At 43.0% G+C, this 22,873-nt stretch overlaps 1 protein-coding gene across 7 annotated transcripts in view; it reads right to left on the bottom strand.

Moving 5' to 3' along the window:
- HDAC4 (histone deacetylase 4) overlaps positions 1–22,873 on the bottom strand; it is a 779,940-nt gene that overhangs the window by 326,728 nt on the left and 430,339 nt on the right. The window lies entirely within an intron of this gene.

Below are 22,873 nucleotides of genomic sequence, written 5' to 3'. Positions count from 1 at the left end.
CAACAACACAGTGAAGGTTGTGTTGGTAGCAACAACATTGTGAAGGTTGTGTTGGTAGCATTGTGAAGGTTGTGTTGGTAGCAACAACATTGTGAAGGTTGTGTTGGTAGCAACAACACAGTGAAGGTTGTGTTGGTAGCAACAACACAGTGAAGGTTGTGTTGGTAGCAACAACACAGTGAAGGTTGTGTTGGTAGCAACAACACAGTGAAGGTTGTGTTGGTAGCAACAACACAGTGAAGGTTGTGTTGGTAGCAACAACACAGTGAAGGTTGTGTTGGTAGCAACAACACAGTGAAGGTTGTGTTGGTAGCAACAACACAGTGAAGGTTGTGTTGGTAGCAACAACACAGTGAAGGTTGTGTTGGTAGCAACAACATTGTGAAGGTTGTGTTGGTAGCAACAACATTGAAGGTTGAAACAACATTGTGAAGGTTGTGTTGGTAGCAACAACACAGTGAAGGTTGTGTTGGTAGCAACAACACAGTGAAGGTTGTGTTGGTAGCAACAACATTGTGAAGGTTGTGTTGGTAGCAACAACATTGTGAAGGTTGTGTTGGTAGCAACAACATTGTGAAGGTTGTGTTGGTAGCAACAACACAGTGAAGGTTGTGTTGGTAGCAACAACACAGTGAAGGTTGTGTTGGTAGCAACAACATTGTGAAGGTTGTGTTGGTAGCAACAACACAGTGAAGGTTGTGTTGGTAGCAACAACACAGTGAAGGTTGTGTTGGTAGCAACAACACAGTGAAGGTTGTGTTGGTAGCAACAACACAGTGAAGGTTGTGTTGGTAGCAACAACACAGTGTGAAGGTTGTGTTGGTAGCAACAACATTGTGAAGGTTGTGTTGGTAGCAACAACACAGTGAAGGTTGTGTTGGTAGCAACAACACAGTGAAGGTTGTGTTGGTAGCAACAACATTGTGAAGGTTGTGTTGGTAGCAACAACACAGTGAAGGTTGTGTTGGTAGCAACAACACAGTGAAGGTTGTGTTGGTAGCAACAACACAGTGAAGGTTGTGTTGGTAGCAACAACACAGTGAAGGTTGTGTTGGTAGCAACAACATTGTGAAGGTTGTGTTGGTAGCAACAACATTGTGAAGGTTGTGTTGGTAGCAACAACACAGTGAAGGTTGTGTTGGTAGCAACAACACAGTGAAGGTTGTGTTGGTAGCAACAACATTGTGAAGGTTGTATTGGTAGCAACAACATTTGTGTTGGTAAGGTTGTGTTGGTAGCAACAACATTGTGAAGGTGTTGGTAGCAACAACACAGTGAAGGTTGTGTAGCAACAACACAGTGAAGGTTGTGTTGGTAGCAACAACACAGTGAAGGTTGTGTTGGTAGCAACAACATTGTGAAGGTTGTGTTGGTAGCAACAACACAGTGAAGGTTGTGTTGGTAAGGTTGTGTTGGTAGCAACAACATTGTGAAGGTTGTGTTGGTAGCAACAACATTGTGAAGGTTGTGTTGGTAGCAACAACACAGTGAAGGTTGTGTTGGTAGCAACAACATTAGAAGGTTGTGTTGGTAGCAACAACACAATGAAGGTTGTGTTGGTAGCAACAACACAGTGAAGGTTGTGTTGGTAGCAACAACACAGTGAAGGTTGTGTTGGTAGCAACAACACAGTGAAGGTTGTGTTGGTAGCAACAACACAGTGAAGGTTGTGTTGGTAGCAACAACACAGTGAAGGTTGTGTTGGTAGCAACAACATTGTGAAGGTTGTGTTGGTAGCAACAACATTGTGAAGGTTGTGTTGGTAGCAACAACACAGTGAAGGTTGTGTTGGTAGCAACAACACAGTGAAGGTTGTGTTGGTAGCAACAACACAGTGAAGGTTGTGTTGGTAGCAACAACACAGTGAAGGTTGTGTTGGTAGCAACAACATTGTGAAGGTTGTGTTGGTAGCAACAACACAGTGAAGGTTGTGTTGGTAGCAACAACACAGTGAAGGTTGTGTTGGTAGCAACAACACAGTGAAGGTTGTGTTGGTAGCAACAACACAGTGAAGGTTGTGTTGGTAGCAACAACACAGTGAAGGTTGTGTTGGTAGCAACAACACAGTGAAGGTTGTGTTGGTAGCAACAACACAGTGAAGGTTGTGTTGGTAGCAACAACACAGTGAAGGTTGTGTTGGTAGCAACAACATTGTGAAGGTTGTGTTGGTAGCAACAACATGAAGGTTGTGTTGGTAAGGTTGTGTTGGTAGCAACAACACAGTGAAGGTTGTGTTGGTAGCAACAACACAGTGAAGGTTGTGTTGGTAGCAACAACACAGTTGTGAAGGTTGTGTTGGTAGCAACAACACAGTGAAGGTTGTGTTGGTAGCAACAACAACACAGTGAAGGTTGTGTTGGTAGCAACAACAGTTGTGAAGGTTGTGTTGGTAGCAACAACACAGTGAAGGTTGTGTTGGTAGCAACAACATTGTGAAGGTTGTGTTGGTAGCAACAACATTGTGAAGGTTGTGTTGGTAGCAACAACACAGTGAAGGTTGTGTTGGTAGCAACAACACAGTGAAGGTTGTGTTGGTAGCAACAACATTGTGAAGGTTGTGTTGGTAGCAACAACACAGTGAAGGTTGTGTTGGTAGCAACAACATTGTGAAGGTTGTGTTGGTAGCAACAACATTGTGAAGGTTGTGTTGGTAGCAACAACACAGTGAAGGTTGTGTTGGTAGCAACAACACAGTGAAGGTTGTGTTGGTAGCAACAACATTGTGAAGGTTGTGTTGGTAGCAACAACACAGTGAAGGTTGTGTTGGTAGCAACAACACAGTGAAGGTTGTGTTGGTAGCAACAACACAGTGAAGGTTGTGTTGGTAGCAACAACACAGTGAAGGTTGTGTTGGTAGCAACAACACAGTGAAGGTTGTGTTGGTAGCAACAACACAGTGAAGGTTGTGTTGGTAGCAACAACACAGTGAAGGTTGTGTTGGTAGCAACAACATTATGAAGGTTGTGTTGGTAGCAACAACACAGTGAAGGTTGTGTTGGTAGCAACAACACAGTGAAGGTTGTGTTGGTAGCAACAACACAGTGAAGGTTGTGTTGGTAGCAACAACACAGTGAAGGTTGTGTTGGTAGCAACAACATTGTGAAGGTTGTGTTGGTAGCAACAACACAGTGAAGGTTGTGTTGGTAGCAACAACACAGTGAAGGTTGTGTTGGTAGCAACAACACAGTGAAGGTTGTGTTGGTAGCAACAACACAGTGAAGGTTGTGTTGGTAGCAACAACACAGTGAAGGTTGTGTTGGTAGCAACAACACAGTGAAGGTTGTGTTGGTAGCAACAACACAGTGAAGGTTGTGTTGGTAGCAACAACATTGTGAAGGTTGTGTTGGTAGCAACAACACAGTGAAGGTTGTGTTGGTAGCAACAACACAGTGTGAAGGTTGTGTTGGTAGCAACAACATTGTGAAGGTTGTGTTGGTAGCAACAACATTGTGAAGGTTGTGTTGGTAGCAACAACAGAGTGAAGGTTGTGTTGGTAGCAACAACAGTGAAGGTTGTGTTCGTAGCAACAACACAGTGAAGGTTGTGTTGGTAGCAACAACACAGTGAAGGTTGTGTTGGTAGCAACAACACAGTGAAGGTTGTGTTGGTAGCAACAACATTGTGAAGGTTGTGTTGGTAGCAACAACATTGTGAAGGTTGTGTTGGTAGCAACAACATTGTGAAGGTTGTGTTGGTAGCAACAACATTGTGAAGGTTGTGTTGGTAGCAACAACACAGTGAAGGTTGTGTTGGTAGCAACAACATTGTGAAGGTTGTGTTGGTAGCAACAACATTGTGAAGGTTGTGTTGGTAGCAACAACACAGTGAAGGTTGTGTTGGTAGCAACAACATTGTGAAGGTTGTGTTGGTAGCAACAACACAGTGAAGGTTGTGTTGGTAGCAACAACATTGTGAAGGTTGTGTTGGTAGCAACAACACAGTGAAGGTTGTGTTGGTAGCAACAACACAGTGAAGGTTGTGTTGGTAGCAACAACACAGTGAAGGTTGTGTTGGTAGCAACAACACAGTGAAGGTTGTGTTGGTAGCAACAACACAGTGAAGGTTGTGTTGGTAGCAACAACACAGTGAAGGTTGTGTTGGTAGCAACAACACAGTGAAGGTTGTGTTGGTAGCAACAACACAGTGAAGGTTGTGTTGGTAGCAACAACACAGTGAAGGTTGTGTTGGTAGCAACAACACAGTTGTGAAGGTTGTGTTGGTAGCAACAACATTATGAAGGTTGTGTTGGTAGCAACAACACAGTGAAGGTTGTGTTGGTAGCAACAACACAGTGAAGGTTGTGTTGGTAGCAACAACACAGTGAAGGTTGTGTTGGTAGCAACAACATTGTGAAGGTTGTGTTGGTAGCAACAACATTGTGAAGGTTGTGTTGGTAGCAACAACACAGTGAAGGTTGTGTTGGTAGCAACAACACAGTGAAGGTTGTGTTGGTAGCAACAACATTATGAAGGTTGTGTTGGTAGCAACAACACAGTGAAGGTTGTGTTGGTAGCAACAACACAGTGAAGGTTGTGTTGGTAGCAACAACACAGTGAAGGTTGTGTTGGTAGCAACAACACAGTGAAGGTTGTGTTGGTAGCAACAACACAGTGAAGGTTGTGTTGGTAGCAACAACACAGTGAAGGTTGTGTTGGTAGCAACAACACAGTGAAGGTTGTGTTGGTAGCAACAACATTGTGAAGGTTGTGTTGGTAGCAACAACATTATGAAGGTTGTGTTGGTAGCAACAACACAGTGAAGGTTGTGTTGGTAGCAACAACACAGTGAAGGTTGTGTTGGTAGCAACAACACAGTGAAGGTTGTGTTGGTAGCAACAACACAGTGAAGGTTGTGTTGGTAGCAACAACACAGTGAAGGTTGTGTTGGTAGCAACAACACAGTGAAGGTTGTGTTGGTAGCAACAACACAGTGAAGGTTGTGTTGGTAGCAACAACATTGTGAAGGTTGTGTTGGTAGCAACAACATTGTGAAGGTTGTGTTGGTAGCAACAACACAGTGAAGGTTGTGTTGGTAGCAACAACACAGTGAAGGTTGTGTTGGTAGCAACAACATTGTGAAGGTTGTGTTGGTAGCAACAACACAGTGAAGGTTGTGTTCGTAGCAACAACACAGTGAAGGTTGTGTTGGTAGCAACAACACAGTGAAGGTTGTGTTGGTAGCAACAACACAGTGAAGGTTGTGTTGGTAGCAACAACACAGTGAAGGTTGTGTTGGTAGCAACAACATTGTGAAGGTTGTGTTGGTAGCAACAACATTGTGAAGGTTGTGTTGGTAGCAACAACACAGTGAAGGTTGTGTTGGTAGCAACAACATTATGAAGGTTGTGTTGGTAGCAACAACACAATGAAGGTTGTGTTGGTAGCAACAACACAGTGAAGGTTGTGTTGGTAGCAACAACATTGTGAAGGTTGTGCTGGTAGCAACAACATTGTGAAGGTTGTGTTTGCAGCAACAACATTGTGAAGGTTGTGTTGGTAGCAACAACATTGTGAAGGTTGTGTTGGTAGCAACAACATTGTGAAGGTTGTGTTGGCAGCAACAACACAGTGAAGGTTGTGTTGGTAGCAACAACATTGTGAAGGTTGTGTTGGTAGCAACAACATTGTGAAGGTTGTGTTGGTAGCAACAACATTGTGAAGGTTGTGTTGGTAGCAACAACACAGTGAAGGTTGTGTTGGTAGCAACAACACAGTGAAGGTTGTGTTGGTAGCAACAACATTGTGAAGGTTGTGTTGGTAGCAACAACACAGTGAAGGTTGTGTTGGTAGCAACAACACAGTGAAGGTTGTGTTGGTAGCAACAACATTGTGAAGGTTGTGTTGGTAGCAACAACACAGTGAAGGTTGTGTTGGTAGCAACAACACAGTGAAGGTTGTGTTGGTAGCAACAACACAGTGAAGGTTGTGTTGGTAGCAACAACATTGTGAAGGTTGTGTTGGTAGTAACAACATTGTGAAGGTTGTGTTGGTAGCAACAACACAGTGAAGGTTGTGTTGGTAGCAACAACACAGTGAAGGTTGTGTTGGTAGCAACAATACAGTGAAGGTTGTGTTCGTAGCAACAACACAGTGAAGGTTGTGTTGGTAGCAACAACACAGTGAAGGTTGTGTTGGTAGCAACAACACAGTGAATGTTGTGTTGGTAGCAATAACACAGTGAAGGTTGTGTTGGTAGCAACAACACAGTGAAGGTTGTGTTGGTAGCAACAACGTTGTGAAGGTTGTGTTGGTAGCAACAACATTGTGAAGGTTGTGTTGGTAGCAACAACACAGTGAAGGTTGTGTTGGTAGCAACAACACAGTGAAGGTTGTGTTGGTAGCAACAACACAGTGAAGGTTGTGTTGGTAGCAACAACATTGTGAAGGTTGTGTTGGTAGCAACAACACAGTGAAGGTTGTGTTGGTAGCAACAACATTGTGAAGGTTGTGTTGGTAGCAACAACACAGTGAAGGTTGTGTTGGTAGCAACAACACTGTGAAGGTTGTGTTGGTAGCAACAACATTGTGAAGGTTGTGTTGGTAGCAACAACATTGTGAAGGTTGTGTTGGTAGCAACAACATTGTGAAGGTTGTGTTGGTAGCAACAACACAGTGAAGGTTGTGTTGGTAGCAACAACACAGTGAAGGTTGTGTTGGTAGCAACAACATTGTGAAGGTTGTGTTGGTAGCAACAACACAGTGAAGGTTGTGTTTTTAGCAACAACACAGTGAAGGTTGTGTTGGTAGCAACAACATTGTGAAGGTTGTGTTGGTAGCAACAACACAGTGAAGGTTGTGTTGGTAGCAACAACACAGTGAAGGTTGTGTTGGTAGCAACAACATTGTGAAGGTTGTGTTGGTAGCAACAACACAGTGAAGGTTGTGTTTTTAGCAACAACACAGTGAAGGTTGTGTTGGTAGCAACAACATTGTGAAGGTTGTGTTGGTAGCAACAACACAGTGAAGGTTGTGTTAGAACATAAGAAGAACATAAGAACGAAGGAACACTGCAGAAGGCCTACTGGCCCATGCGAGGCAGGTCCAAGTCCCTACCGGCTTAAGCCAATGCACCCAACCTAGTCAGGTCAGGTCACATTGACTTAAGGGAGGAACACGGCAACCGACCTGTTAGCACAAGCTATCAGGTCCAACTCACACCCACCCACATCTACTCATGTATTTATCCAACCTATTTTTAAAGCTACACAACGTTCTGGCCTCTATAACGGTACTTGGGAGTTTGTTCCACTCATCCACAACTCTATTACCAAACCAGTACTTTCCTATATCCCTCCTGAATCTGAATTTTTCCAACTTAAAACCATTGCTGCGAGTCCTGTCTAGGCTAGATATTTTCAGCACACTATTTACATCCCCTTTATTTATTCCTGTCTTCCACTTATAAACCTCAATCATATCCCCCCTAATTCTACGTCTTTCTAGAGAGTGCAGTTTCAGGGCCCTTAGTCTATCCTCATAGGGAAGGTTTCTGATACATGGGATCATCTTTGTCATCCTCCTTTGTACATTTTCCAGAGAATTTATATCCATTCTGTAATACGGTGACCAAAACTGTGCAGCATAATCTAAATGAGGCCTAACCAAGGATGTATAGAGTTGAAGAACAACCTGAGGACTCCTATTATTTATGCTTCTTGATATGAAGCCAAGGATTCTATTAGCTTTATTGCGAACACTTATGCACTGTTGTCTTGGTTTCAGATTACTGCTAACCAGAACTCCTAAATCTTTTTCGCAATCCGTAATATTAAGATCTACATTATTTAGTTTATATGTGGCATGGTTATTGTCCTGTCCAACATTTAGAACTTTGCATTTGTCTATATTAAACTGCATCTGCCACTTCTCCGACCACTGCATCAGTCTATTCAAATCTTCCTGGAGTGCTCGAATGTCCTCGTCAGAATGAATTCGACGGCCTATTTTGGTGTCATCGGCAAACTTGCCGATGTCGCTCTTTATGCCCTCATCTATGTCGTTTATGTAGATTGTGAACAGCAGGGGGCCCAACACTGACCCCTGTGGAACACCGCTCGTGACGCTTCCCCACTCTGATTTCTCCCCATTTATGCAAACTCTCTGCTGCCTATTTGTCAACCATGCCTCTATCCAGGAAAAAATTTCTCCTCCTATTCCATGTGCTTTAATTTTCCTCAATAGTCTCTGATGTGGGACCCTGTCAAAAGCCTTACTGAAGTCCATATACACAATATCATATTCATTACCATGATCTACCTCCTCAAATACCTTAGTGAAAAAAGTTAATAAATTCGTAAGGCAGGAACGCCCCTTTGTAAAACCATGCTGAGATTCGTTGATTAATTTATGCTTTTCAAGGTGGCTACGAACTGCCTCGGCAATTATTGATTCCATAAATTTTCCCACTATGGAGGTTAGGCTTATTGGTCTATAGTTCGAAGCTAAGGACCTGTCACCTGTTTTGAAAATAGGTATCACATTTGCCATTTTCCACTTATCTGGCACCATGCCAGTTTGTAGTGATATGTTGAAAAGATTAGCCAAAGGTGTGCTAAGCTCCTCTTTACATTCCTTTAGAACCCTTGCATACAGTTCATCAGGGCCTGGGGATTTGTTAGGTTTTAATTTATCTATTTGCCTAAGGACCATGTCACTTGTGACCCTAATAGTGCACAGTTTATTATCGTCCTGTTCTACATAATTTATCATTACTGGAATATCGCTGGTATCCTCCTGTGTAAAAACTGAGAGGAAGTATGTGTTAAAAATTCTACACATTTCCTTATCACTGTCAGTGAGCTGACCCGAGGAACTTTTGAGTGGGCCTATCTTGTCCCTGATCTTACTTCTGTATACCTGAAAGAATCCTTTTGGGTTAGTCTTCGATTCTCTTGCAACTTTAACCTCATAATCTCTTTTTGCTTTTCTAATTCCCTTTTTTATTTCTCTCTTTAACTGAATATATCGATTTCTTAATTGCCCCTCTCCTCTTTTGATTTGCCTATATATGCCTCTCTTTTGACCAATCAGATATTTTAATCTATTGTTCATCCATTTAGGATCATTTTTGTTTGATCTGATTTCCCTATTTGGAACATAATTTGACTGAGCAGCTAGAACTATGCCCTGGAAAGCATCATATCGGCAACCATCACCACCTACCTGACCCCTAGTCAGGTCATTCCAGTTCAGCCCACCTAAGTAATTTTTCAGTCCTATGAAATCAGCCAAGCGAAAGTCAGGGACGGAGACTTGATTGCCATTATTAGGGGAATTCCATGATATGTTAAAACTGAGTGATTTGTGATCACTCTCCCCAAGCTCATCATTAACCTCAAGATTATTAATTAGTGTTTCCCTACTGGCAAGAACCAAGTCAAGGAGGTTATTTCCCCTAGTTGGCTCTGTCACAAACTGTTTTAAAAAACAATCCTGGATCGTATCAAGAAAGTCACCCGACTCTAAATTTCCTGTCAAATTGCTCCAGTCAATCTGTCTATAGTTGAAATCTCCCATTAGCACAACATTTTCGTATGTAGATGCCTTACGAATTTCGTCCCATAGAAGTTTACTGCACTCCCTATCAAGATTTGGGGCCCTGTAAATCACACCCAAAATTAGTTTTTCTCGGCCCTCGAGAAGCTGTAACCAAACAGATTCAGTGGCTGACGCTTCTAATTTAATATCTTGTCTAAAACAACAATTTAAATTGTCTCTGACATACATCGCTACTCCACCACCTTTCCTGTTGACCCTGTCAGTGTGGAATAATTTATAGCCTTGTATGTGACATTCAGAGGGCATCTCTCTATCTTTCAGATTGAGCCAGGTCTCTGTTATAGCAATAATATCTATGTTTCCTGCACTTGCAATTAATCTTAGCTCATCTATCTTATTTCTAACACTCCTGCTATTAGTATAGTAAACCTTAAGGGAGCTAGTCCCTTGCTGCCCTCTGCTGTCCCCCTTTGTTTGCTGACCTGTTCTATTGTCTTTATTTATAACTTCATGCTGAATGCCTTTTATACATTTACTGTTTCCAACCCTAGTGTTGCAACCTGCTTGTTTCCCACACACACCCATACCTCTATCTTCCATCAGTTTAAAATCATAGGCATTTCACCAATGGCCTTCTCAATCGAGTCTGCAAGTGCTACCACCCCTGCCCCAGAGAGATGAACCCCATCCCTTGCATACATATCATGTTTGCCATAAAAGTTGTTCCAGTTGTCAATGAATGGGATTGCAAGTTCCTTGCAGTATCTGTCTAGCCAGCAATTTACACCAATTGCCCTAGACAACCATTCATTTCCTACTCCCCTTCTAGGCAAGATGCTACACATGATTGGGATCCCTCCCTTAGACTTAATGAAATCTATAGCTGACCTGTACTTATCTAGCAGCTCTTCTCTCCTACCCTTCCCAATATCATTTCCACCAGCACTGAGACAGATAATGGGCTTGTTCCCATTACCTGACATGATATTATCCAGTCTGTTGACAATGTCCCCAACACCAGCTCCAGGGAAGCACACTCTATCTCTCATCTTCTTATTCCTATTACAAAAAGCACGATCAACATATCTTACCTGAGAGTCACCAACCACAAGAATGCGCTTACCTTCATTAGCAGGGGCAGTAGTACCCTTACCTTCACTGGCCACTGAAGTACATTCATCCTGGAGAACAGAGAAGCGATTTCCTACCTTCAGATCTGCACTCTTAACTTTCCTTACTCTGATGCGCCTCCCATTACTGTGAACAACTCGCCACTTGTAGCAGGTGCTGGGCTGCACCTCACTGCTGGTAGCCGTTGCTACCACCCCACCTACAGCCTCCTCACAGTGAGAGACAGACTGCACCTCACTGCTAGAAGCCTCATTCCCCACATCTCCAACCACCTCACACTCTCTCCCAGGCCCATTGAGGTGGACCTTCAGCCTCCTAATCTCCTCCTGGAGAAGCAAGACCTCCTCCTTCAACTCTCCAACCTCAGCTTTTAAAACACTGTAGAAGCAAGCCATGCTTTGTAACCGTCCACGCTAATCCCCAAGCAGCTCAGGGTCTGTGACCTCACGAGACGACTGACCACTGAACACTGTTGGTAGCAACAACATTGTGAAGGTTGTGTTGGTAGCAACAACATTGCGAAGGTTGTGTTGGTAGCAACAACACAGTGAAGGTTGTGTTGGTAGCAACAACATTGTGAAGGTTGTGTTGGTAGCAACAACACAGTGAAGGTTGTGTTGGTAGCAACAACATTGTGAAGGTTGTGTTGGTAGCAACAACACAGTGAAGGTTGTGTTGGTAGCAACAACATTGTGAAGGTTGTGTTGGTAGCAACAACACAGTGAAGGTTGTGTTGGTAGCAACAACATTGTGAAGGTTGTGTTGGTAGCAACAACACAGTGAAGGTTGTGTTGGTAGCAACAACATTGTGAAGGTTGTGTTGGTAGCAACAACACAGTGAAGGTTGTGTTGGTAGCAACAACACAGTGAAGGTTGTGTTGGTAGCAACAACACAGTGAAGGTTGTGTTGGTAGCAACAACACAGTGAAGGTTGTGTTGGTAGCAACAACATTGTGAAGGTTGTGTTGGTAGCAACAACATTGTGAAGGTTGTGTTGGTAGCAACAACACAGTGAAGGTTGTGTTGGTAGCAACAACATTGTGAAGGTTGTGTTGGTAGCAACAACATTGTGAAGGTTGTGTTGGTAGCAACAACACAGTGAAGTGAAGGTTGTGTTGGTAGCAACAACACAGTGAAGGTTGTGTTGGTAGCAACAACATTGTGAAGGTTGTGTTGGTAGCAACAACATTGTGAAGGTTGTGTTGGTAGCAACAACACAGTGAAGGTTGTGTTGGTAGCAACAACATTGTGAAGGTTGTGTTGGTAGCAACAACATTGTGAAGGTTGTGTTGGTAGCAACAACACAGTGAAGGTTGTGTTGGTAGCAACAACATTGTGAAGGTTGTGTTGGTAGCAACAACAAAGTGAAGGTTGTGTTGGTAGCAACAACACAGTGAAGGTTGTGTTGGTAGCAACAACATTGTGAAGGTTGTGTTGGTAGCAACAACACAGTGAAGGTTGTGTTGGTAGCAACAACAAAGTGAAGGTTGTGTTGGTAGCAACAACACAGTGAAGGTTGTGTTGGTAGCAACAACATTGTGAAGGTTGTGTTGGTAGCAACAACACAGTGAAGGTTGTGTTGGTAGCAACAACACAGTGAAGGTTGTGTTGGTAGCAACAACACAGTGAAGGTTGTGTTGGTAGCAACAACACAGTGAAGGTTGTGTTGGTAGCAACAACAAAGTGAAGGTTGTGTTGGTAGCAACAACACAGTGAAGGTTGTGTTGGTAGCAACAACATTGTGAAGGTTGTGTTGGTAGCAACAACACAGTGAAGGTTGTGTTGGTAGCAACAACACAGTGAAGGTTGTGTTGGTAGCAACAACACAGTGAAGGTTGTGTTGGTAGCAACAACATTGTGAAGGTTGTGTTGGTAGCAACAACACAGTGAAGGTTGTGTTGGTAGCAACAACACAGTGAAGGTTGTGTTGGTAGCAACAACATTGTGAAGGTTGTGTTGGTAGCAACAACATTGTGAAGGTTGTGTTGGTAGCAACAACACAGTGAAGGTTGTGTTGGTAGCAACAACACAGTGAAGGTTGTGTTGGTAGCAACAACATTGTGAAGGTTGTGTTGGTAGCAACAACACAGTGAAGGTTGTGTTGGTAGCAACAACATTGTGAAGGTTGTGTTGGTAGCAACAACATTGTGAAGGTTGTGTTGGTAGCAACAACACAGTGAAGGTTGTGTTGGTAGCAACAACACAGTGAAGGTTGTGTTGGTAGCAACAACATTGTGAAGGTTGTGTTGGTAGCAACAACACAGTGAAGGTTGTGTTGGTAGCAACAACACAGTGAAGGTTGTGTTGGTAGCAACAACATTGTGAAGGTTGTGTTGGTAGCAACAACATTGTGAAGGTTGTGTTGGTAGCAACAACATTGTGAAGGTTGTGTTGGTAGCAACAACATTGTGAAGGTTGTGTTGGTAGCAACAACACAGTGAAGGTTGTGTTGGTAGCAACAACATTGTGAAGGTTGTGTTGGTAGCAACAACATTGTGAAGGTTGTGTTGGTAGTGTGAAGGTTGTGTTGGTAGCAACAACATTGTGAAGGTTGTGTTGGTAGCAACAACATTGTGAAGGTTGTGTTGGTAGCAACAACAAAGTGAAGGTTGTGTTGGTAGCAACAACATTGTGAAGGTTGTGTTGGTAGCAACAACATTGTGAAGGTTGTGTTGGTAGCAACAACATTGTGAAGGTTGTGTTGGTAGCAACAACACAGTGAAGGTTGTGAAGGTTGTGTTGGTAGCAACAACACAGTGAAGGTTGTGTTGGTAGCAACAACATTGTGAAGGTTGTGTTGGTAGCAACAACATTGTGAAGGTTGTGTTGGTAGCAACAACACAGTGAAGGTTGTGTTGGTAGCAACAACATTGTGAAGGTTGTGTTGGTAGCAACAACATTGTGAAGGTTGTGTTGGTAGCAACAACATCGTGAAGGTTGTGTTGGTAGCAACAACACAAGTGAAACAACATTGGAAGGTTGTGTTGGTAGCAACAACATTGTGAAGGTTGTGTTGGTAGCAACAACAAAGTGAAGGTTGTGTTGGTAGCAACAACACAGTGAAGGTTGTGTTGGTAGCAACAACACAGTGAAGGTTGTGTTGGTAGCAACAACACATTTGTGAAGGTTGTGTTGGTAGCAACAACACAGTGAAGGTTGTGTTGGTAGCAACAACATTGTGAAGGTTGTGTTGGTAGCAACAACACAGTTGTGAAGGTTGTGTTGGTAGCAACAACATTGTGAAGGTTGTGTTGGTAGCAACAACACAGTGAAGGTTGTGTTGGTAGCAACAACACAGTGAAGGTTGTGTTGGTAGCAACAACATTGTGAAGGTTGTGTTGGTAGCAACAACATTGTGAAGGTTGTGTTGGTAGCAACAACATTGTGAAGGTTGTGTTGGTAGCAACAACACAGTGAAGGTTGTGTTGGTAGCAACAACACAGTGAAGGTTGTGTTGGTAGCAACAACATTGTGAAGGTTGTGTTGGTAGCAACAACACAGTGAAGGTTGTGTTGGTAGCAACAACATTGTGAAGGTTGTGTTGGTAGCAACAACATTGTGAAGGTTGTGTTGGTAGCAACAACATTGTGAAGGTTGTGTTGGTAGCAACAACACAGTGAAGGTTGTGTTGGTAGCAACAACATTGTGAAGGTTGTGTTGGTAGCAACAACATTGTGAAGGTTGTGTTGGTAGCAACAACACAGTGAAGGTTGTGTTGGTAGCAACAACATTGTGAAGGTTGTGTTGGTAGCAACAACACAGTGAAGGTTGTGTTGGTAGCAACAACACAGTGAAGGTTGTGTTGGTAGCAACAACACAGTGAAGGTTGTGTTGGTAGCAACAACATTGTGAAGGTTGTGTTGGTAGCAACAACACAGTGAAGGTTGTGTTGGTAGCAACAACACAGTGAAGGTTGTGTTGGTAGCAACAACATTGTGAAGGTTGTGTTGGTAGCAACAACATTGTGAAGGTTGTGTTGGTAGCAACAACACAGTGAAGGTTGTGTTGGTAGCAACAACATTGTGAAGGTTGTGTTGGTAGCAACAACATTGTGAAGGTTGTGTTGGTAGCAACAACATTGTGAAGGTTGTGTTGGTAGCAACAACATTGTGAAGGTTGTGTTGGTAGCAACAACATTGTGAAGGTTGTGTTGGTAGCAACAACATTGTGAAGGTTGTGTTGGTAGCAACAACATTGTGAAGGTTGTGTTGGTAGCAACAACATTGTGAAGGTTGTGTTGGTAGCAACAACATTGTGAAGGTTGTGTTGGTAGCAACAACATTGTGAAGGTTGTGTTGGTAGCAACAACATTGTGAAGGTTGTGTTGGTAGCAACAACATTGTGAAGGTTGTGTTGGTAGCAACAACACAGTGAAGGTTGTGTTGGTAGCAACAACACAGTGAAGGTTGTGTTGGTAGCAACAATTGTGAAGGTTGTGTTGGTAGCAACAACACAGTGTGTTGAAGTAGCAACAACACAACAACACAGTGAAGGTTGTGTTGGTAGCAACAACACAGTGAAGGTTGTGTTGGTAGCAACAACACAGTGAAGGTTGTGTTGGTAGCAACAACACAGTGAAGGTTGTGTTGGTAGCAACAACATTGTGAAGGTTGTGTTGGTAGCAACAACATTGTGAAGGTTGTGTTGGTAGCAACAACACAGTGAAGGTTGTGTTGGTAGCAACAACATTGTGAAGGTTGTGTTGGTAGCAACAACATTGTGAAGGTTGTGTTGGTAGCAACAACACAGTGAAGGTTGTGTTGGTAGCAACAACACAGTGAAGGTTGTGTTGGTAGCAACAACACAGTGAAGGTTGTGTTGGTAGCAACAACATTGTGAAGGTTGTGTTGGTAGCAACAACACAGTGAAGGTTGTGTTGGTAGCAACAACACAGTGAAGGTTGTGTTGGTAGCAACAACATTGTGAAGGTTGTGTTGGTAGCAACAACACAGTGAAGGTTGTGTTGGTAGCAACAACATTGTGAAGGTTGTGTTGGTAGCAACAACATTGTGAAGGTTGTGTTGGTAGCAACAACACAGTGAAGGTTGTGTTGGTAGCAACAACATTGTGAAGGTTGTGTTGGTAGCAACAACACAGTGAAGGTTGTGTTGGTAGCAACAACACAGTGAAGGTTGTGTTGGTAGCAACAACACAGTGAAGGTTGTGTTGGTAGCAACAACATTGTGAAGGTTGTGTTGGTAGCAACAACATTGTGAAGGTTGTGTTGGTAGCAACAACACAGTGAAGGTTGTGTTGGTAGCAACAACACAGTGAAGGTTGTGTTGGTAGCAACAACATTGTGAAGGTTGTGTTGGTAGCAACAACACAGTGAAGGTTGTGTTGGTAGCAACAACACAGTGAAGGTTGTGTTGGTAGCAACAACATTGTGAAGGTTGTGTTGGTAGCAACAACATCGTGAAGGTTGTGTTGGTAGCAACAACATTGTGAAGGTTGTGTTGGTAGCAACAACATTGTGAAGGTTGTGTTGGTAGCAACAACATTGTGAAGGTTGTGTTGGTAGCAACAACACAGTGAAGGTTGTGTTGGTAGCAACACCACAGTGAAGGTTGTGTTGGTAGCAACAACATTGTGAAGGTTGTGTTGGTAGCAACAACACAGTGAAGGTTGTGTTGGTAGCAACAACACAGTGAAGGTTGTGTTGGTAGCAACAACACAGTGAAGGTTGTGTTGGTAGCAACAACATTGTGAAGGTTGTGTTGGTAGCAACAACATTGTGAAGGTTGTGTTGGTAGCAACAACATTGTGAAGGTTGTGTTGGTAGCAACAACACAGTGAAGGTTGTGTTGGTAGCAACAACATTGTGAAGGTTGTGTTGGTAGCAACAACATTGTGAAGGTTGTGTTGGTAGCAACAACACAGTGAAGGTTGTGTTGGTAGCAACAACATTGTGAAGGTTGTGTTGGTAGCAACAACACAGTGAAGGTTGTGTTGGTAGCAACAACACAGTGAAGGTTGTGTTGGTAGCAACAACATTGTGAAGGTTGTGTTGGTAGCAACAACATTGTGAAGGTTGTGTTGGTAGCAACAACATTGTGAAGGTTGTGTTGGTAGCAACAACATTGTGAAGGTTGTGTTGGTAGCAACAACACAGTGAAGGTTGTGTTGGTAGCAACAACATTGTGAAGGTTGTGTTGGTAGCAACAACATTGTGAAGGTTGTGTTGGTAGCAACAACATTGTGAAGATTGTGTTGGTAGCAACAACACAGTGAAGGTTGTGTTGGTAGCAACAACATTGTAAAGGTTGTGTTGGTAGCAACAACACAGTGAAGGTTGTGTTGGTACCAACAACATTGTGAAGGTTGTGTTGGTAGCAACAACACAGTGAAGGTTGTGTTGGTAGCAACAACACAGTGAAGGTTGTGTTGGTAGCAAGAACACAGTGAAGGTTGTGTTGGTAGCAACAACATTGTGAAGGTTGTGTTGGTAGCAACAACATAGTGAAGGTTGTGTTGGTAGCAACAACATTGTGAAGGTTGTGTTGGTAGCAACAACACAGTGAAGGTTGTGTTGGTAGCAACAACATTGTGATGGTTGTGTTGGTAGCAACAACATTGTGAAGGTTGTGTTGGTAGCAACAACACAGTGAAGGTTGTGTTGGTAGCAACAACATTGTGAAGGTTGTGTTGGTAGCAACAACAGTGTGAAGTGAAGGTTGTGTTGGTAGCAACAACATTGTGAAGGTTGTGTTGGTAGCAACAACATTGTGAAGGTTGTGTTGGTAGCAACAACACAGTGAAGGTTGTGTTGGTAGCAACAACATTGTGAAGGTTGTGTTGGTAGCAACAACATTGTGAAGGTTGTGTTGGTAGCAACAACACAGTGAAGGTTGTGTTGGTAGCAACAACATTGTGAAGGTTGTGTTGGTAGCAACAACACAGTGAAGGTTGTGTTGGTAGCAACAACATTGTGAAGGTTGTGTTGGTAGCAACAACACAGTGAAGGTTGTGTTGGTAGCAACAACATTGTGAAGGTTGTGTTGGTAGCAACAACACAGTGAAGGTTGTGTTGGTAGCAACAACACAGTGAAGGTTGTGTTGGTAGCAACAACATTGTGAAGGTTGTGTTGGTAGCAACAACACAACAACATTGTGAAGGTAGTGTTGGTAGCAACAACACAGTGAAGGTTGTGTTGGTAGCAACAACACAGTGAAGGTTGTGTTGGTAGCAACAACACAGTGAAGGTTGTGTTGGTAGCAACAACAAAGTGAAGGTTGTGTTGGTAGCAACAACATTGTGAAGGTTGTGTTGGTAGCAACAACACAACAACACAGTGAAGGTTGTGTTGGTAGCAACAACACAGTGAAGGTTGTGTTGGTAGCAACAACATTGTGAAGGTTGTGTTGGTAGCAACAACACAGTGAAGGTTGTGTTGGTAGCAACAACATTGTGAAGGTTGTGTTGGTAGCAACAACACAGTGAAGGTTGTGTTCGTAGCAACAACAAAGTGAAGGTTGTGTTGGTAGCAACAACATTGTGAAGGTTGTGTTGGTAGCAACAACATTGTGAAGGTTGTGTTGGTAGCAACAACATTGTGAAGGTTGTGTTGGTAGCAACAACATTGTGAAGGTTGTGTTGGTAGCAACAACACAGTGAAGGTTGTGTTGGTAGCAACAACATTGTGAAGGTTGTGTTGGTAGCAACAACATTGTGAAGGTTGTGTTGGTAGCAACAACACAGTGAAGGTTGTGTTGGTAGCAACAACATTGTGAAGGTTGTGTTGGTAGCAACAACACAGTGAAGGTTGTGTTGGTAGCAACAACATTGTGAAGGTTGTGTTGGTAGCAACAACATTGTGAAGGTTGTGTTGGTAGCAACAACATGAAGGTTGTGTTGGTAGCAACAACATTGTGAAGGTTGTGTTGGTAGCAACAACATTGTGAAGGTTGTGTTGGTAGCAACAACATTGTGAAGGTTGTGTTGGTAGCAACAACACAGTGAAGGTTGTGTTGGTAGCAACAACATTGTGAAGGTTGTGTTGGTAGCAACAACATTGTGAAGGTTGTGTTGGTAGCAACAACATTGTGAAGGTTGTGTTGGTAGCAACAACACAGTGAAGGTTGTGTTGGTAGCAACAACATTGTGAAGGTTGTGTTGGTAGCAACAACATTGTGAAGGTTGTGTTGGTAGCAACAACACAGTGAAGGTGTGAAGGTTGTGTTGGTAGCAACAACAGAGTGAAGGTTGTGTTGGTAGCAACAACATTGTGAAGGTTGTGTTGGTAGCAACAACATTGTGAAGGTTGTGTTGGTAGCAACAACATTGTGAAGGTTGTGTTGGTAGCAACAACACAGTGAAGGTTGTGTTGGTAGCAACAACATTGTGAAGGTTGTGTTGGTAGCAACAACACAGTGAAGGTTGTGTTGGTAGCAACAACATTGTGAAGGTTGTGAAGGTTGTGTTGGTAGCAACAACATTGTGAAGGTTGTGTTGGTAGCAACAACATTGTGAAGGTTGTGTTGGTAGCAACAACATTGTGAAGGTTGTGTTGGTAGCAACAACACAGTGAAGGTTGTGTTGGTAGCAACAACACAGTGAAGGTTGTGTTGGTAGCAACAACACAGTGAAGGTTGTGTTGGTAGCAACAACACAGTGAAGGTTGTGTTGGTAGCAACAACACAGTGAAGGTTGTGTTGGTAGCAACAACACAGTGAAGGTTGTGTTGGTAGCAACAACACAGTGAAGGTTGTGTTGGTAGCAACAACATTGTGAAGGTTGTGTTGGTAGCAACAACACAGTGAAGGTTGTGTTGGTAGCAACAACACAGTGAAGGTTGTGTTGGTAGCAACAACACAGTGAAGGTTGTGTTGGTAGCAACAACACAGTGAAGGTTGTGTTGGTAGCAACAACATTGTGAAGGTTGTGTTGGTAGCAACAACATTGTGAAGGTTGTGTTGGTAGCAACAACACAGTGAAGGTTGTGTTGGTAGCAACAACACAGTGAAGGTTGTGTTGGTAGCAACAACATTGTGAAGGTTGTGTTGGTAGCAACAACATTGTGAAGGTTGTGTTGGAAGCAACAACACAACAACATTGTGAAGGTTGTGTTGGTAGCAACAACACAGTGAAGGTTGTGTTGGTAGCAACAACATTGTGAAGGTTGTGTTGGTAGCAACAACACAGTGAAGGTTGTGTTGGTAAGTGTTGTGTTGGTAGCAACAACATTGTGAAGGTTGTGTTGGTAGCAACAACATTGTGAAGGTTGTGTTGGTAGCAACAACATTGTGAAACAACACAGTGAAGGTTGTGTTGGTAGCAACAACATTGTGAAGGTTGTGTTGGTAGCAACAACATTGTGAAGGTTGTGTTGGTAGCAACAACATTGTGAAGGTTGTGTTGGTAGCAACAACATTGTGAAGGTTGTGTTGGTAGCAACAACACATTGAAGGTTGTGTTGGTAGCAACAACACTGTGAAGGTTGTGTTGGTAGCAACAACATTGTGAAGGTTGTGTTGGTAGCAACAACACAGTGAAGGTTGTGTTGGTAGCAACAACATTGTGAAGGTTGTGTTGGTAGCAACAACATTGTGAAGGTTGTGTTGGTAGCAACAACACAGTGAAGGTTGTGTTGGTAGCAACAACATTGTGAAGGTTGTGTTGGTAGCAACAACATTGTGAAGGTTGTGTTGGTAGCAACAACATTGTGAAGGTTGTGTTGGTAGCAACAACATTGTGAAGGTTGTGTTGGTAGCAACAACATTGTGAAGGTTGTGTTGGTAGCAACAACACAGTGAAGGTTGTGTTGGTAGCAACAACATTGTGAAGGTTGTGTTGGTAGCAACAACATTGTGAAGGTTGTGTTGGTAGCAACAACACAGTGAAGGTTGTGTTGGTAGCAACAACATTGTGAAGGTTGTGTTGGTAGCAACAACATTGTGAAGGTTGTGTTGGTAGCAACAACATTGTGAAGGTTGTGTTGGTAGCAACAACACAGTGAAGGTTGTGTTGGTAGCAACAACACAGTGAAGGTTGTGTTGGTAGCAACAACATTGTGAAGGTTGTGTTGGTAGCAACAACATTGTGAAGGTTGTGTTGGTAGCAACAACACAGTGTGAAGGTTGTGTTGGTAGCAACAACATTGTGAAGGTTGTGTTGGTAGCAACAACACAGTGAAGGTTGTGTTGGTAGCAACAACATTGTGAAGGTTGTGTTGGTAGCAACAACACAGTGAAGGTTGTGTTGGTAGCAACAACACAGTGAAGGTTGTGTTGGTAGCAACAACACAGTGAAGGTTGTGTTGGTAGCAACAACATTGTGAAGGTTGTGTTGGTAGCAACAACATTGTGAAGGTTGTGTTGGTAGCAACAACATTGTGAAGGTTGTGTTGGTAGCAACAACACAGTGAAGGTTGTGTTGGTAGCAACAACATTGTGAAGGTTGTGTTGGTAGCAACAACATTGTGAAGGTTGTGTTGGTAGCAACAACATTGTGAAGGTTGTGTTGGTAGCAACAACATTGTGAAGGTTGTGTTGGTAGCAACAACACAGCAACAACACTGTGAAGTTTGTGTTGGTAGCAACAACATTGTGAAGGTTGTGTTGGTAAGTGAAGGTTGTGTTGGTAGCAACAACACAGTGAAGGTTGTGAAGGTTGTGTTGGTAGCAACAACACAGTGAAGGTTGTGGTGGTAGCAACAACACAGTGAAGGTTGTGTTGGTAGCAACAACATTGTGAAGGTTGTGTTGGTAGCAACAACACAGTGAAGGTTGTGTTGGTAGCAACAACACAGTGAAGGTTGTGTTGGTAGCAACAACACAGTGAAGGTTGTGTTGGTAGCAACAACACAGTGAAGGTTGTGTTGGTAGCAACAAAGGTTGTGTTGGTAGCAACAACACAGTGAAGGTTGTGTTGGTAGCAACAACACAGTGAAGGTTGTGTTGGTAGCAACAACATTGTGAAGGTTGTGTTGGTAGCAACAACATTGTGAAGGTTGTGTTGGTAGCAACAACACAGTGAAGGTTGTGTTGGTAGCAACAACATTGTGAAGGTTGTGTTGGTAGCAACAACACAGTGAAGGTTGTGTTGGTAGCAACAACACAGTGAAGGTTGTGTTGGTAGCAACAACACAGTGAAGGTTGTGTTGGTAGCAACAACATTGTGAAGGTTGTGTTGGTAGCAACAACATTGTGAAGGTTGTGTTGGTAGCAACAACATTGTGAAGGTTGTGTTGGTAGCAACAACATTGTGAAGGTTGTGTTGGTAGCAACAACATTGTGAAGGTTGTGTTGGTAGCAACAACATTGTGAAGGTTGTGTTGGTAGCAACAACATTGTGAAGGTTGTGTTGGTAGCAACAACATTGTGAAGGTTGTGTTGGTAGCAACAACATTGTGAAGGTTGTGTTGGTAGCAACAACATTGTGAAGGTTGTGTTGGTAGCAACAACATTGTGAAGGTTGTGTTGGTAGCAACAACACAGTGAAGGTTGTGTTGGTAGCAACAACACAGTGAAGGTTGTGTTGGTAGCAACAACACAGTGAAGGTTGTGTTGGTAGCAACAACATTGTGAAGGTTGTGTTGGTAGCAACAACACAGTGAAGGTTGTGTTGGTAGCAACAACACAGTGAAGGTTGTGTTGGTAGCAACAACACAGTGAAGGTTGTGTTGGTAGCAACAACACAGTGAAGGTTGTGTTGGTAGCAACAACACAGTGAAGGTTGTGTTGGTAGCAACAACATTGTGAAGGTTGTGTTGGTAGCAACAACATTGTGAAGGTTGTGTTGGTAGCAACAACACAGTGAAGGTTGTGTTGGTAGCAACAACATTGTGAAGGTTGTGTTGGTAGCAACAACACAGTGAAGGTTGTGTTGGTAGCAACAACACAGTGAAGGTTGTGTTGGTAGCAACAACATTGTGAAGGTTGTGTTGGTAGCAACAACATTGTGAAGGTTGTGTTGGTAGCAACAACATTGTGAAGGTTGTGTTGGTAGCAACAACGTTGTGAAGGTTGTGTTGGTAGCAACAACATTGTGAAGGTTGTGTTGGTAGCAACAACATTGTGAAGGTTGTGTTGGTAGCAACAACATTGTGAAGGTTGTGTTGGTAGCAACAACATTGTGAAGGTTGTGTTGGTAGCAACAACACAGTGAAGGTTGTGTTGGTAGCAACAACACAGTGAAGGTTGTGTTGGTAGCAACAACATTGTGAAGGTTGTGTTGGTAGCAACAACACAGTGAAGGTTGTGTTGGTAGCAACAACACAGTGAAGGTTGTGTTGGTAGCAACAACA

This window comes from Cherax quadricarinatus, chromosome 11 (assembly GCF_038502225.1).
Source record: "Cherax quadricarinatus isolate ZL_2023a chromosome 11, ASM3850222v1, whole genome shotgun sequence".
NCBI classification, from domain to species: Eukaryota; Metazoa; Arthropoda; class Malacostraca; order Decapoda; family Parastacidae; genus Cherax; species Cherax quadricarinatus.
Note: the sequence above shows the minus strand (reverse complement) of the source record. Positions and strands in the feature narration are given on the sequence as shown.